We start from the raw sequence: 17,496 nt of genomic DNA on the forward strand, positions 1-17,496 counted from the left end.
GAAGTTAACAAACTGGCTGATCCCAGCTAATCTTTCCAAATATCCTTGTACTCTGAAATATAAGAGTGCGGCTCAGTGAGAATAGCTCAGTAAGGTGGTGGCCTGCCTGCGCTATCACCTCTTCTGTGTGTAAAAGAGTTTTACTGTTTGCCTCATTTTCTATATTAGAAGCCTTTATGGAGGTTAAAAGATTTCTTCTTCCTTAAACTCCTTTCTTATCTTTTTGCATTTTGGCTTATAGTAATTAAGACATAGAGAGGCACCTCATCACTAAGTTTTAAATGACCTTTACAAGTTTGCCCATAAACTGAGATTATGTTACAGCAAGGAGATGGGGGAAGAGGGAGCAGTTCTGTGACAAAGCCAATTTAATACAGCCATATCTGTGTAAAGCAGGGACTGGCCAGAGTAAGTGCCTCAAGTCTAAGCTTGTTAATTAATTAAGTTATTAGCAAACTTAAAGTAAGCTGTACACTCAGGAAATGAAGTGGCTTTAAAAGAATAGCAGGAAAGCGATCTTGTTTCTCTGCACAATTCAAAGAAATTACAGTCTCCTTTCGCTGATGTTCACACAGAGTGAAACTGGAAGTTTCCTCCCAGTTTGTTTTCAGGGTGGTTTTTTTTCTGCATTAATTCTAACCTAGAATTTCTGTCCTTGTTAATTTCAGCATAATATTTGTACAATTTATTTTGAAATTAACTACTGTTTAAATGCATATAAACATACTAGTTTAAGAGTGCTGTTCAGTAAATCCCTGAAAGATTTACAGACTGGAAAAATGCCTTATCTATCTTTTCTGGATAGCTGATCACAAATACCATAGTATTTTCCATTCTGCTAGTGGACCATCTGTATACATGCTAATAGCTAGTGCTAATGCCATATGTATCTAATGTAGTATTGCTTTTCTTGCTTGCTTGCCAGACAGACGTGTCAGAACCGTGAAGGCTATTTACCTTCACATTTTCCTTACTCCAACTAAATTCTGCTTCACTAGTTCTAATTCCATGCCTATTGGTATACATGTTGCTGAGTCGCATGAGATTCAGTGATGCTTTGGGGTTGTGACATCCTCCTTTATATTTTTTTCAGCGAGCACAGCCAGTGGTGTCACACAGATGACACAGCAGCTAGAAAGAGATAAGCATGGGGAATGGAAAAGCTGCTGGCTCAAAACCGCTGGTAAGATATTATCTAAAAAGGAATGAACTGTCAGGAATTTGACAGGTGTCGGTTCTAGCTCCCATTGTAGGTATCAGCTTTCCTGCTGTTAAGGAGGTATCCAGATTCATGCCAGACTTTCAGATTCAGTAATAGTAGTAACAATCATAGACATCTCCCCTGTTCTCCTAAAGGCCAGGCACCACTGCCATTTTCTAGATGGAGGTGTATTTCTTTTCAGGCTGAATTATTTCATCTCGTTCTGTCGTAGTTATGGAAGGTAGTAATTATGGAAGTCAGAGCTAGTACAAATGAGCTTAAGGGTGAACGTTCTCATGGAAGTACTTTAAAGATTTTCCTTTCTATTGCTTCCTTAAGCAATACTTCTGTTGCTTATATTGCATAGGAAATATCTCACTGGCTTTACTGAATTCTAGTATGCAGGTTTTAGGACAATTCAAATAAAACATGTATCGATTCATTTAAAAAAAAAAAAACAAAACAGCCCACATTTTAGAATATGTTATCTTCGATTTTCTTAGTATAGGGCACAATATAGACATTTCATGTTACCAAGTGTACATGATATTACAGCTCTGTGGTAAGTGGAGACAGGATATTAGACATAAACACGGAGGTCACACAGCACCGGAAAGAGCTGCCAGACATGGCTCTAGCCAGAGGAAGGAACCAGCTGATACTGAAAACAACTGCTGAAATCAGTATCTATCTATATACATTTCAGGCATGAGTAGCATTCAGAGTCATGTGAAAGCAGTTGATGTGGTATTTTGGAGGAAAGGACATCAAGGACAAATTAAGGGCGCTTCAGAGAATTTACTGTAACTTTTTTTTTCTTTTTCTTTTTTCTTTTCATAAAAAGATTTGTCAATTAAAACTAGATCACAATAAATCCAAAAATATCTTTGAATATTTGAATCTGAGAAAAAATTGGATGAACTATACCTCCAAAATACAGGTCTGGAGGCTAGTAGGTGCCAAGCAGGGAAACAAGAAAACATAAAATTATGTGACTACAGCAAAGGTGCCAACACACTTAGGGAGGTCATAATTTATCTGTCTGGTTTCCAAGAATACACATTTGAGTAGCACATGGTTTCTTGTTTCAAGACAGGCATCAAAGTAGCAGTTCTGATATATTAGCAGACATGGAGACTGAGGATGTCAATAAATGCTGCAATCTTTCATGAGATGCATTTCTCAAATGTGGCACGTTGATTAATATGCTAATTAAAAGTGAAGGCACAGAGCAACAGTGACCACGGTCTTGTCTACCACACAGCTCCACCATTGCTGTAGCTGGCAGAGCACCCCGCAGTGCACACTGTTCAAACTGACAGGAGTTTTTCTGGCATAGTTACACCGCCTCCCTAAGTGATGTAAGTTGAGCCAATATAAGCTCTCCCCTTCTGGCAAAGCTGTGTCCGCACCAGGAGTTCTGCAAACATAGCAATATCTGCTGGGGATGTGAATTTTTCACACCAGAAACTGACATAGCTATGTTGGCAAAACATTATAATTTGGAACAGGCCTAGAAAAAAAACACATTTATCACCCCATCCTCAGCCATTTGTAAAGCATTAAAGAGTCCTAAATTCTTAACTTTCTGATAATAGTTATACTTTACAGGCAAAAATTCTGATTTCAGTGAAAGGTATAGTGTGTTATGTTCGTTAAAAATGCCGTGTTTCCTAATTCTTAGCGATTGCTATCACTAAGTTGTCTAGTAGCTTTGCTGATAGCATCTAGGGTATCTATAAAAGATGTAAATAACCAAAAACAATTTGACTGCTCTACAGAAGCCTAATGCTTCAAGTGACTGACTGTATCTTCTGTTGGACTGGAATCCGGCCCTCCCATCCTCAGTCAGGCTAGGCTGGAAGGACAGCGTGTACAGCCATGGTTCCTGGGACTACAAAACCTAACTATGTGTGAGGAGTCCTTTTCAGAGTTACAGCCAGCACCTGTAGTGAACCAAAAATGTCATTCTTTTTTCAAAAGAAACGATTTTTACTTTCAGTAATCTTATCAAAGTAAGGGAAGGAGCAAATTGGTTTTGCAACACATCCATGGTGATGTTTGTGCAAAACTCAGGTGGGCCTGGTTTAATCGGGCACCTTCAGTCTGGAAAAAGTTTAGCCTGTCTCCTTGTAGTCTATGGGTGTCTCAGCACCAGTGGTTCAGAGTTTCCACAGAACATCAGGAGCAGGGAGGCAAATGCAAATGTTTGCACTCACATTTCCCCTTCTACTGCATCAAAGGTCACCACCAACTTGCTGGGGGTTACCCTCTCTCCCACCAGCTACATGACATGTAGCTGGAAAGGTTGTGTAGCTCATGTCAGCCAGAAAGAGATGGGTAAGCAATAATTCACTGTTTAAACAGGCTTTAACTAAGCTGGCTCATTTTAAGCAGCAATTCTAGCAATAGCTCAGCCAGAAAGTCAGGAGTGGGAGGGTGTGCAAAACCTCTAGGAAGAGGGTGGTGACAAGTAGCTGGCTGAGGGCTGCGTATGGAAACCACTTCTAGTGGCACAGCAGCAGACAGAGAAGAAAGAATGACTATACTGATGGTTAATACTGCTGGCAGCTTGCTACTGGCTTTATCTGAATGGAAATCCTCTAGATCTCTCACTTGAAAACTGCCTACACCTGTAACAAGGTGGCAGGGAGTGGAATTTCTAATATTTATGAGTTATCTCCTATCTTTCACACAAAAAAGAGAAGGCAAGAAGCTTTCTTAATCAAAAGGAATAAAGTAAGGGCAAATGTAGGCAGGATATCAAAAAGCGTCTTTGCCAATGAACTCCATTAGCCTTGAAGTAACCTCCTAAGGGAGCTGAAGACATTCCCACCGCTTGGGATATTTGAAACTAGGTTAGACAAAACACTAGGAAGTGTACAATGGGGCACAATCCAGAATCAGCAGGGAAAGGGATTAAATAGTCTTAATAAGCCTTTAACATAGATTCTGTGATTTCAGTGCCAAGAATTCACATGTCCCCCTGCTCTCTCTCCTCCCTGCAGCTGCCATAATGGGAGATTATGAAATCACTGTAAATGTGGGCAATTAACTATTCTAACAGAATTTGATAATGTAGTGGTGGTACATTATTCTTCCTCTGAGTCTCAACTAAGACACCTCTGCAGTGGATTTAAGTTGACTTTTAGTGGAACTATTACAGTCTTGCAGTACAGAGATTTAGTACAATTATTTTGTGTTTCTAACAATTTGTTTGGGTTTCAGGCAGGGATTTTGGTTTTAGTTTAATCTATCAGGGTTTTTCTCCCCTAAACTCCAAAAATCCTAAGTTGTGTATCTAGAACTTCTGCCTTTTACTTCTGTGTTTAATCACTTGTCATTATTATCCCACATCTTTCTAAATCTGTAGTCTTTTGAGAGCATAGATGAATCAAGGGGTTCATCTCAGTAAGACCAATAGATAAAAGATGTACTTTGTGGCACAGAGATGAGTTAGTATTTATATCGCTGTTCTGTATATGTTAGGTCACTGCTGAAGTATGCAGATCAACAATGTATTGTTTGTAAACATTGTCTAAGAAGAATGTATTATTTCACAAGCACTGCTGTTTGCTGTGATCTCTGATAATTTTTCACATTTTCCCGCTACATGTGTGTCCTTAGGTCCAGACGGCTGCTTGAATCATGTTCCCATTGGAACAGGGAGTACTTTGTTTAGTTTCATTGGCAGAAAAACCAGTACACTGTAGTTTAGAGAGGTCCTACGAGTGGAGATAGCTCAGTGAAATCATGCTTCATGGTATAAGTAAAAATTACTTACAATGACTTGCAATTGACACAGCCTTTGAAATCCTTTCAGTTTATGCTGTGATGGAATTCCTATGAAGAATTGCTTTCCATGTGCACCTCCAAAAGGCCAAAGTCACATTGCAAATGAATGAGTTTTAAATAACATGTTTCATTCTGTAGTTTCTTTATGTAATTTTGCCTGATAAATATTGTGCCTGGAAATCACGGCTAGTCCGTTTTGGTCTTTTGAATATTTAACAAATTCTTTAAGTAACATATGACATTCAACTTGGGTGTAAAACTATCTTCAGATAGCTGGGAATTCACAGCTAGAATAAGAAACCTATACAGAAAGATGTAGTAAAAATCAGAAAAATGGTGATCTATAAATGGCTTTCTAATAGAGAGGTTTTTACTGTTCTGTGGAACTAAGCTGGTAACATGAATGATAGATGTAGCACTGGGGAAGGAATATAGTGATTGAAAAGTGAAGTGGGTTCCATTTTCTTTTTCACAACCAAATGGTGCTTAAAGAGACAGATTCTGTTCTGTACCATTGTTTTCAGTGAGGCTGAGCAGATGATTACCTGCAAAACCTTTAAATGGTACACACATAAATCTAGAAGAAGCCCTCACCACAATGCCATGAGCCAAATTGAATTTTCAGTATGTAACATCATTACAAAGAAAGCTCTATGCTTGGTAATTGATTTTTTTAATGTCTTGAGAATTAATTTTCACCAGGAAGGTTTATGGTAACATTTTTACAAATGAAGTAAACAACTATATTATACTCTGGGAGCTGGATCCTGACATACGTATCCATCTTAAAAGGACTCATTCTTCTCAAACGTCTTCAATTTTAACCTTACTTTTTGGATGACAAAGCATTGCTTAAAGGTTGTGAGAAACTTAATTTGTATTACTTGCCAATATTTTATTATTATTGATCTAACATAAAAATAAAGGTCAGTGATTTTGGAACAAGGATTAATTTAGCCTTTAAACTACATCTATAACAATATGATTACCAGCCTACTTTTTCCCTTGCACCTGAAAACTCAGTATAAGTCGATACATTGGCATGTATAGTTGTTTTTAACTTTCTGCTGCCTATCATCTCGAGAAAGAGAAAAGGGAACACATGGCTTGTAGCTATGCTGGTAAATTTAAAAGTGCCAGCGAGTGCTCTCTGGCATTGAAGAGGCTGGCATGGAGCATCTCACATCTACCCAATTACATTATTTTCTGAGCAGTGACCACCTGCAAACTGCCTGTCGCTGCATCTGTGCCAGTTTCCAGACTCTGTCCAATAACTGCTAGGGAATTCAAGCTGGCCCAGGCTAAAAGCACTGCAGGGACTGTTCTTACAGTTTAACAATATACATTTCTGCGTACAACTCTATGCTGATTTTTTTCATGTACGAAATTAGTTATGATCTACCACCATGTCGTAGGATTTGCTTTGACACATGGGATGGGAGATCATAGATACATTTAAAGCTTTCGTTTGTTTGGGTTTTGGTTTTGGGGTTTTTTTTGTATTACAGAAAACCTCCTGAAGATAAAAAATTAAGCCAAAACACACAGGTGTTCCTTGGCAACATGCTTGATGTATAAAAACAATTACAAAGAGGCATACAGTCATAACCTCTGCTGTATTCCTGTTTGGGTAACTGACAGAACTGCAAATGAGCTGACAGATAATATTTTAATGTAAATAGGCTGGTTTTTTTCTGTTTAGGTTCTCAGGAATAGAGGCAGAGGATTTTCTCTTGTCTTAGTAAAATGGAAGCTGTGTTTACCCAGGCAAAGTAATTGCTAGAGAATATACATCAGTACCCAACAGTAATTTGTGTTATCCCGATTCTTATCTTGAATTCAGTATATTTAATAAATATTGACACTTGAGAAAATATTTTATGTCTCAGTGGTATTTGTTTGCCCTGAGACCCACTGTCACCCTTGGCACCATTGCAGCAATTCAAGGACTACATGAAGATTTTGAGGCATCTAGGAATTCTTCCTCACCAGGAGAGATGCTCCTGCCCATAGCCCTCACACCTACAGCACACAGCTCTGGGAACAGCCCTCACTAATATTACTTTTGTGCCATTGCAATAGAGTAGTAGTTTACTTAGAAGACAGATCTTTTGTAGTGCACGTCAGGATAAGGCCTTTAGAAAACATCTGTTCATGTTTAAAAAATATAGTGATGTGAACTTTAATGGGTTTCCAAATAGCTCATTGATTCTTATTTTAAATGAAATGTAGTTTATCATTTGACTATTTGATATCGCTGTAGATGTGATAATAAAGTATTTCTAACTTAAAATTATGCTGTCTAAGCTAGAACTTTCCCTGAGTTTTAATATAAAAAATAAGACAAGAGCAGACACAACTTATGTGTCTTCTGGAGAAGAGCCCTAGCATTAGCATAGCTGTACAAATCCTTGGGAATTGCCATAAGTTCAGGTTGCTCCAGGGTACGATGAAGAACCTGTCCAGGCACACATGTATTTTAGTTGGATGGTTTTGCTTACAAAGCTGGGATCCCACAACATCCATCTGGAAAGCACACCAAAAGCTTAAGGAGGCATAAACAGTGTTCCTGACAATTCTGGAAGAAACTGTCTAAGGAAATTTGGTAAGACTCCAACTCACATTTGTATTTCTTTAACCCCTTCTGTTTAAAATGCTAGGTGGTTGACTAAGCCAGAAAAAAATCAGCTGGGGCACCCTAAGAAATTTCCTAGATATTTAATCCGAGTCACTCAATCACATAGAAAACCAATGAACTCAGTCAAGGAAATAAGATAATATTAACAGTAGGTTAAATAACAAAATGAAGAAATTGGATTTTAATCAAAGTTCACTGTAAACTTATGAAGCATATGGAGAGCAACTGGGTGTATCATAGCTATATTTGCACATGAAAGATCTTCTAACTGTATGGCAGGTAGAAGTGAGGTGATACGACAGCAAGGTGATCAAAAATCACCCTCCATTGCAGGGACTCTTCAAATTCAAGAAGTTGCCTGCAGCGCCCGAGTAAGGCTGCTTTGGGCATCATGTCTTTTCTGTCTTACATAGCCAGCTGCTCGTGTGTGAGGATTTTAGTATGATGGGGGCAGATTAGGTCTGTCTTCATGGTGCTATGCAAAGAACAGACCCAATCTTGGGGACTGGAAAGCTGCGCTAGGCTTCTCCTACGCTTGTGTTCCTGACTGACCTCTGGTGCATGGCTGTTTCATTTGAACACAAAGGATATTTTGTCCTGGCAGCCCTGCAAGCCTTGTCTGGGAGCTGAGAATCAACCCACTACATCTCGTGTTCTGTATTCTTATGAGTGATCGTTCTGCAGCCCACACTATAATCATACTTTATTTTCACATTGTTATGCTCTGCCACACTTGCACAGCACAGTTATCCTCAATAGGATTTATATAGACATCTCTTTTAGAAATGTGGGCTTCGAGTAGAGTCTTCTTCCAGTGTTGGACATGTGAGAAGACGGTAAACCTATTGTTTTATTTTAGCTGTGCTGACTGTAGAACACATGAAGGAAGTATTAGAAATGTTTTCCCCTCCTACTAAAAATAGACAGATTGGAATACCTTAAGAACAGAATGCTAAAGGTGTCTTTTTCATATAATCCATTCTTGGCATAAGAGTCCTCTTCGAGCTAGCTGATTATCAGTTTTATTTTATTTTTGGTAAAAAATCTATGCATACTAGATAACTGAAGATGTACTGTTAGGCTTTTTATAGGATATATATATATATGTTAGGCTTTAGCACAATAAAATATGGTTTAAAATTGATATAAAAATAGTCTGATTATGTCATCCATTTACTGAAATAATATCACTTTCAATACAGTCATGAAAATCTTGGTTTCACTGAAATCAGTAGGGTAATTTCTGTGACTTTTAAACTTGGCTGTGGCTTAGATCCTTTTTCTACTTTGAATGTTCTTCATATTGCATTACTAGACTTTACATTTAGGAAGGCTCCTAATGTTTTCCAGTTGAGCATATTTATATTTATGCACATGTGTATGTTTCTGTGCAGAAACAGGCTTGAAGAGAGCTGTTTGCTTTTTTGCAGAGAGCCATTAAAATGTCAGTGTTTGCCAGCATATGCCACAGTCACTCTGACTTCAGTGACTGGAGACAGCCGTAGCAATAATGCCACTACCTGAGTGACTCCTGGTAAAGAAATGTCGGGTTGACAAGGAATGTTCCCAGCTTAGGTACCATGCTATATTGCTAAAGTGTCTAACAATCCATTTGTGCCACTCTGAGAAAAGGCTTCAGGCGCAAGGGTGAGGGTTTTGATAGTATCACATTTGCCTCCACTCTCGCTGAAGTTGATGGGAGCATTACCCACGGGTTCAGAAGAACAGGGCTCAGCAGTGCTGCTTGCAGGAGGCACATCCCACGATTCGCTCCCCCTACTTACTCCAAAATGAGAAAATGCCTTGACCTATGCATAACTTTCTTGTGCTTAATTTGCCAGCTGCTGAGTGTCACATGTTTAATTTGGGCAGTGTAAATAACAATCTCTTTAATAGTTAACATTTTCACTGACAACACAGTCGCTGAGCTTAGACAGCTGATTGCTGCTGCTGTAGAGCTAAGTCCTTAAATATTATCAAACTAATACCCTTGTATGGTCACACTGGATACAGATCAGCGAAAGCCGTAATCCTATTTAATTTAACACAGTCCCAGGGATTTTCCTCTACAAAGAATTTGGTCACATGCATACTGCATAATATTTTGCATAGTTCTTAAATATATGGCCCCTCTCCAGGAGCAGGGCTGTCTGCCAGTTTTAATGGCACTTATTAAATCCCATTGTACTCTGCACCACAGTCCAGATACAGGTATCTGCTAGAAAAGGCTCCATGGTTAGTAAAAATTTGTTGTGGCTTTGAGCTATGCCACAGCTCATTGTCTCAAGTTAGCTGTTTCACCCTCTGAGGAGGAGGTTATCCCTCAGCAAAGTTAGGATGAGAAGGGACTAAATTTTACTCACAGCACAGCCAAATCTCTGTCGTCTAAGAACTCAGATGTATAAAAACCGGCTGTGCTTGAACTGCCACGGATTCTGGGGTCTGTGGTTAAGCACAGATGCTTCTGTGGCATAGGAAAGGTCTGATTTGTATGTGCTGAGCACAGGTAAGCCCATGTGCCTTCAACACTATGTGATTTTTTTGACACAGCAGCAGATTAGACTCACAGATTTAAGGCTACCCCATGTACAGTCTTTTTCTCCTTTTTCTTTTTTCCCTTCATGTAGAAATATTGTCTGAATGGAAAAAGGAGACTTTGTCTCTCTGTTAGGGTCTCTTAGGTAACACTTGAGTATCACGGGCCAGCTGTAGATTGCAAGGACCACGTGTCACAGGTGCATTTGCAGACCCTTCAGGGCACATGGGGGTAGAGCTCTCTTGGGTGACTGAGCAGAGGTATGGGAGTCTAAAGGAAACAAGGCGTGCTGAAAGCAGTAAGCTACGTGGTCAGCTGAGTGTTCAGACAACAAATTCCAAATCCCAACAGGTCGAAACCACAGGATGCTCTGCCACCTACTCGGAAGCCTGATCTTGCAGGGCTCTCAGTTCATTTCTGTTATGCAATGTTTAGAGCATTTTATAGGCAGAGAAATGATGGTGAAATTTTGATCAACAGACTGGTGGGTAGTGAAGCAGTTCCAGACAGGGAGCGATCTTCTAACCTTCATTTTCCTGACAATTTCCAAGCATGTTGGGACAAATATGTGGCATGGGTGATTTCCATGTGAGAGTGGCCTTGCTCTCCTCAAGAGTGCTTGGTAGCTAAAAGCAGCTTAGGCACAGAGGCTTCTCCACCTTCTCTAGCACCATGCTGGAGGTAGAAGCATTCCCCTCCAGGAAGCATAGAGAATGGTTTTAGTTGGTTAGGTTTCCAGGTTATTTTCAATAGCTTAGACACCACCTGAATGGCTGTTGGCTTAATGCACAGAGTAATTACTAGTATTATTACTATTAATAAAAAAATAGTGTGTCTTCCAAAAGTGCCTAAGGAGCAAGCTAAAGTAAGCTTCATCTTGCTAGGTGCTCTGCAACTTTGGGCTGTCATTCAAGAACACAATAAATCCTGCTTCAGGGCTCCCAGTACTTGATCAAAAGCACCAAAGCCACATGAGCCAAAATGCTGACGCTGTTTGAAATAATTCTGCAAATTCAACTGGTTTTTTAAATGTTGGTAATTTAGCTTTATACTGGTTGGCTCTATGCCATCTTTGGTAACATCTTCCCCTAGCCATCCAACATCGCACCAAACCAACTGCAGCCTGTTTTCTGAGCACTGGCACAGAGTCAGCATAAACCCTGGAACAGGTGCTCCTGAAGCGTGACTGCGTGACCTCTTCTGGGTCAAACCTTTACTGCTCACAGATCTGGTGTTAGTTTTCAAGGCAATGCGGTCTCAGAAGACCCAGTGATTTTCTCCTGAAGAGCTTGCTAACTACATAAACAAAAGAGCTGTCAGTGAAGAGGTTTAATGGCAAAGTGAAGGGGACAGAAAAGTGACAGCAAAACTCATTTTTGGAGGGGAAGTGAAGGAGGAGTGAAAGACTGTAAGGAGAATAAACAAATGGAAAGGTGAGGGAGGGTGAGGGCACAGAAAAGCAAGGAGAAATAAGAAAAGTGAGATAGATGGGGAAGCTGCTAAAAGATCTGGCTGAGAAATGAGAGAGGGAAGAAAGATTCAATCAGAAGAGAAATAGATAGCCTGGGCATAACTGCAGAAAGTTGCTGTACATTGCATATTCCTTGCTTGGGCTGCTTCTACTTCTTCCCATGTTTGGCTGCAGCTTTTTGGCTTCTCCTCTTTGAGCTTCTCCTGATACCTTCCTGGAAGAGGACCCAGAGACACTCCTCTTGCGCACAGGTAGCAGAAATACTTTGCTGAGCCTCAGGAGCCAGCCTCTGCTGCACCCAGAGCTGTAGTCGTTCCTTTCGTCTCCTCTTCTTGCTGGTCTTTGCTGGTTCTTACAAACCCTCCTCTAGTCTGGTGGCGACAAGGAAGGTGTAAAGGCCAGCAGCTGCCTGAAGAGTTTGCTCATCACAAAAGGATAAGCTGCTCAGTCTTCTAAAACTGATGCTTTAGCAGAAACACAGAACTTGATGACATGTAGCTCTCATTACAAATACTTGCACGTATAGTTAAGATGTCAAATTTACTGCACTCAGGCATGCATAGCAGACTCTGGCTTATTTACGGTATGTTTTCACATGTCATACATCTTTAATCAGACTAGAGTATGGACTGGTTTAGGTTTTTTTTTCCATTGATGGTTCCTGCATGTAGATTAGAATAATTGTTATTGCTTTGGCTTATCTAGTGTCACACCACGAAGAAATTATTGGCAGTGATGGTTATTGTTGCACCCTCCAGCTCCTTCAGTCTGGATATGAGTTTGGATTAGCGACATGTGTTTTGGCTGCTGTGTCATGATCCAAAATTAGTCTTTTTTTTTTTTTTTTTTTTCCCCCCGGTATTTCATGTGAAAACTAGAAGGCAGTGATGTGTATGCATCTGTATACTGAACCCTATAATAATAAGGTGATTCTAAATGCATATGGTTTCATCTGATATCAAGGTTACTAGGCACCATCATACAGCTCTGTCATCTGCAAACCCCGTCTTCTGCCCTATTCTAGGCTTCTCCTCCCTTACCTTCTTCCATATCTTCCTGCCTCTGACTGGGGGCCATGCTGCCCCACAGCCGCAGCTCTCCAGAAGGAGTGGAGAGCAGGTCTGGAAATGGACCATGCTCATCCCTCAACCTTCTCCCAGGTGCACTGTAGCAAACTAGAGGTGCCACACAGGTGAGGTCTGTGGGTTGCAAAAGCAGTGTTTGAAGACCACAGTGACATTTTGTTTTCTTTCAAGAAAACCCTTTGTGCTGTTCCTTAAAGGTGTTGTGATCTTACTCTGAATAACTGTGTTGGAAAACATTAAAATACTGCAGTCTGTATCTACCAGGGGCCACATTTTCCTGCAAACCTTTTTTTTTTTTTTCCTGCTGACCTGATTTTTGTATAACCTTTAGTGAGTTTAGGCCTGCTGTCCCTGTTTCACAAGAACAAACTTCTAGTGTTGGCTTAGTATTTTCATTTGGCATCTTTTAGCATGTAAAATGTGTATAACCACAAAATGCTGAGGTGATACACATCACACAAGAAGAACATGGCTCCTGAATTGTCCTGGCCAGCCAACTGAGGAATTGGCTTGTGAGGAAAGGGGAGGAAGTCAGAATGGATCTGGCAACCAAATCCCTGTGTGCCTACCACAGTTGAAATAACTCTGATTTACTAAAAAGAAGAGAAAGGTAGCAATCTAATTCACAAAAGCTTCAAAATCTTTCTGAGTAATTCTAAAAATCTGAGGTAAGTAGAACCAAAAATCTTCTAATAAATAAATAATGAGTTATTTATTATTTATGTTACAAAACACACAGAATATTATATTGCAAATAATATCTTCTGAACCTGTGAACTAGTAGTAAGATCACTCGTCACATTCTTTGTTCCTCTTCTGTTTTTTGAAATGCCTCTGTACATAAGGTTTCCCTATATTAACAAAAGGGTCTGTTTTACTGAAAATAATAATGAAGTATTAGTTTCTACTGGTGTGAGCTGAATGCTCCTTTTTTTTTTTTTTCTGTACAATGAAGTAAATGATGAAATTATATTCGTTTAAAAATATACAGATTATTTTGCATTATCTGAACGCTGATTTTACAGCCCTGCTTCTATCAGAAGATAAACAAAACTGCCAAGGTTAAAACCAAAGGGGATCTGCAAGTTAAGAATAAGCTCGGAAAAAACTACTGTGATCAGGTTATCTGTCATTGTGAGATATGTACATACATACACATATGTATTCCTGTCCTCAAGATTTAAATGGCTTTAGGGAAATTTCTACCCCTCGCTCCTTCTGGGTTTTGAGGATTTTTTTATTACAGTGATGGCCCTTTGCCTTCCCTGAGCTCTGGTGAGAGCCTGCAGAGCAGTGGACCAGCATTTGCCATTCGGTGGGCTTCCTCCCCTTGCCTCCATCCTTCCCCCGGGACTTTCACATATTCTCCTAGAAAGCCTATTTTATTATTTTATTAAATAAATCAAGCTTAGATTCAAATGTGTGTCAAAACATGCTTGCAAAGCTGGGCATGCTGATAAAGGAGCCTGCAGGTGGGCAGGCAGCAGTGGTGCTCACCGCGGGGGGACAGGTGACGGGTCAGCCTTACGTGTCCTCTGCTGCACCGCCGTGGCCGAGGCAGAGCACGGGGGGAGGAAGGCAAAGGGCTCCCTTTGACCTCTTCAGCTCATGCTGCAAAGCCTGTAAAAACATCTGGTCTTTACAGATTTGAAAGGAAAAACTTTTCTTTCACATAAGAATACAAATCGGGAAACATATTTCTTTACAAGACCTTGAAAATGAGTGTCACCCACCACATACCTCATGTCCCTGAACTGAGGTAAATTGAAGCCAGGCATATATTTCTCTTTGATGACTCCATCAAGGTATGTTTTAACTCTTCTCCCCAGTCCTTTAACCTCTCAGAAGATTCATGTGTAGATAAGGGAGCAGGCTTGAATCCATGCAAAGTAACAGCAGCCGGACAAGTGGCTTTAAAAAGAATAAAACAACTTTGTAGCTCTCTCTTCCTGCAAGCAATTTCCTTTTCCAGTTACAAATTTCCCCTCCTAAAAAAAAATTCCCTTGAAGAGGCAGAGGAGGCAGGGAGATAAACAGAGTTTGAATAACCCTGTGTATTCTGAAAGTGGAGAAATCTACCTCAAATTTTCCAGACATCTCTCAGATGCACAGATGATAATGTAAAACACCTCTAATTTGCCTGCTTGCATGTCCTAGTTAGTAACTCAGACAGTTTTGGCATCTACACATGCTTGTCAAAGATCCAGTGCTGTTTGACAGGCTTGCTCTGCAGAGAGTTTGAGCAGTGTACAATTGTTTGATAGCATGGTTAGTGTTAATGAGATTACTGTTACTTAGGAAATGTTTCCTATTCTTCCCAGCCTAGTAGTTTGTCTTATATTTGGCATATACTGCCAGGTCTAAGGACCAAAATCTGTTGTGAATTATACTTTGAAATGCTAGACCTGGTGAAAATATACCAGACACCCTCATCTGAGGCCAAACTTAACCTTGCTTTTGCAATTGCTCACAAAGACATTGTCATTTCTTCAGAGAGAGATAAATGGCTATAACGGCCCCTTGTAAGATCAGGAAGGCTGGGTGAATCAGGAGAAAATGTACTTCCTCACCAATTCCCATCTCCATAGAAACTCTGCGACTCCGCTCTGTCTTTTGCCTATACAGATTAGGCAGCCCGGTTTTCCAGTGACAGACAGCCACGTCTGATGCCTGTATTGTCTTGCGGAGGGGTATCTTGAAGAGCAGAATTTAAGCATAAAAAGAGAACTTTGCCAAGTGCTTAGCATTGCCTCCCCCAACTTTCAAATTCTTCCTGTTGCTTTTCAGGTTCCTAAGAAAATTTCTCATGAGAATCATCAGTATTTGCTGCCAGGGTACCCACAACTCTGATGATGCTTTTGTCAATTTTTGCATCAAAGGATGCAGTGTTGTTGAAAGACTAGTGCACACTACCCAGTGTCACAATTCATGTCATTTATGGCGAAGACAGAGAAACATCAGGAGCAGACTATGGGATGCTAAATTAAACATAAAGCTTTATTTTCAAATTCATTGAATAGTTTATGCATGAATGCATGTGTTTTTTCAGCAGTTCAGATAAGCAGATAAAGATAGTATTTTTTTTAATGAAGTGAAATATATGAGAACATATTCATTGATTATTGTTAGGACAAGAAGAAGTTATTAAACTGCAGTAGATAAACATCAGCATGCAAAGTTCTTTTGTTAATAAGAAGAAATTGATAGATTTATAGACTTTAAATTCTGGCAAGATCACTTGATTGTCTCATCAGCCCTGTAAATCAAAGCTATTAAATCTCACAGTATTACCTCTGAGCTGAAAAGAGCTAGACAAAACATGTTGGTAAAACAGTACATGAAACAAAAGATGCAATTCAGCTTGACAGAAGCTTTATAGCTTTGGGTCAAATCTACCTTCCTTAAGTTTTAAAAATAGAGAGAACAACTGAAATTGAAGTGCTGCTTTCCCCAGTTTTTCAGCTTTGGCTAAGTGAACTGTATTTCATTTTATCTGTGAAAATGGCATGTCTGTTATCTTTGTTCTAGGCTTAGTCTGTCACACACACATAGCAAAGTCATACCCCTCAGAAAAACATCCAGTTTTGTCAGTAGGATTTCAAACAACAGAAGTTCCTAAAACTTCTCATTTTAGAGGTTGATCATCCATTTTGTATGAAAACCCAGTGTATAATTTCTTATATAAATATGTCCAGCTTCAACATTCAACCTGTATAAGACCTTCTTCATTGTTAAAGGGCCCCCTGTTTTCATCTCATAAATGTACTTATGCACTGTACTCAAGTGACTCTCAATTTTCTTTTTAATGGACTAAATCTGTTGAAGTATTTAAGACTCTCTTAGTAGGGTATTTTCTATTGTTTTGCATAAGTCTGTGACTCTGCTTATAAGAGGTCCAGTTTTTCCAATATATCTACCCTTCTAATGAATTTATCTTTGCTATAGAGAACAATGAAGTCACCGCTCGTTTCTCCTACATTTATACATCCATGGATTATATTAGCCCTCTGCCTCATAAGCATCATAGTAGAAGCTTATGTTCTATTGCTTGCCTACTTTGACCCTAAATAATTTCAGAAAGGTTGCTTTTCAATACACTACTCCAAATAAATTTCAGAATGCCATTTTAACGTATGCCCTAGGTTTATAAGTCTGCAATAGCCAAAACTCATTGCAATTTTGTTTTTTGAAACAGTCTTATCCAGCAGTTGAGATCACTTTGCACATGTGTTCTGTCTTCATTAATATATGCTAACATTGCTAATGTGCAAATCTGCAGCACTTTGTATTTGCAAATTATTAATTGAAACGATAACTGAATTTAGGCTTCATGCTAACATGACCAGAAACATTCTCAAAGATTTTTTATCAATAAGGGTTTGAGATTTCAATTTGAGGAACAAGATTACATACTTTGATTTCTTTACACATGTATATTTAAACCAAATACATCTGCTGCTGCTTCTGCATCCTTTTCCCCAACCCTCTTGTTCCTCCATGAGATGAGTTCCTTATCCCATGCTCTCTGATTCATTGCTCACGTTATCCTCAAGTTCTTGTCTCCTCCACAAACTCTTCAGCTCCATTTTCAATAAAATTCTCTTACTTTTTTCTCTTGATGGTTTTTGAGATACCTTCCCTGACCTATAGTTAAAAGTACAATATAGAAATAGTATTGCTGGGATGAAAGATGGAAAGTTGTGTACTAACCTCACACTTCACTTATAAAGACTGCCCTCAGCCCAGAGCCCCAGTGTTGAGCAATTTATG

Source organism: Falco naumanni, chromosome 3 (genome assembly GCF_017639655.2).
Source record: "Falco naumanni isolate bFalNau1 chromosome 3, bFalNau1.pat, whole genome shotgun sequence".
Classification (NCBI taxonomy): Eukaryota; Metazoa; Chordata; class Aves; order Falconiformes; family Falconidae; genus Falco; species Falco naumanni.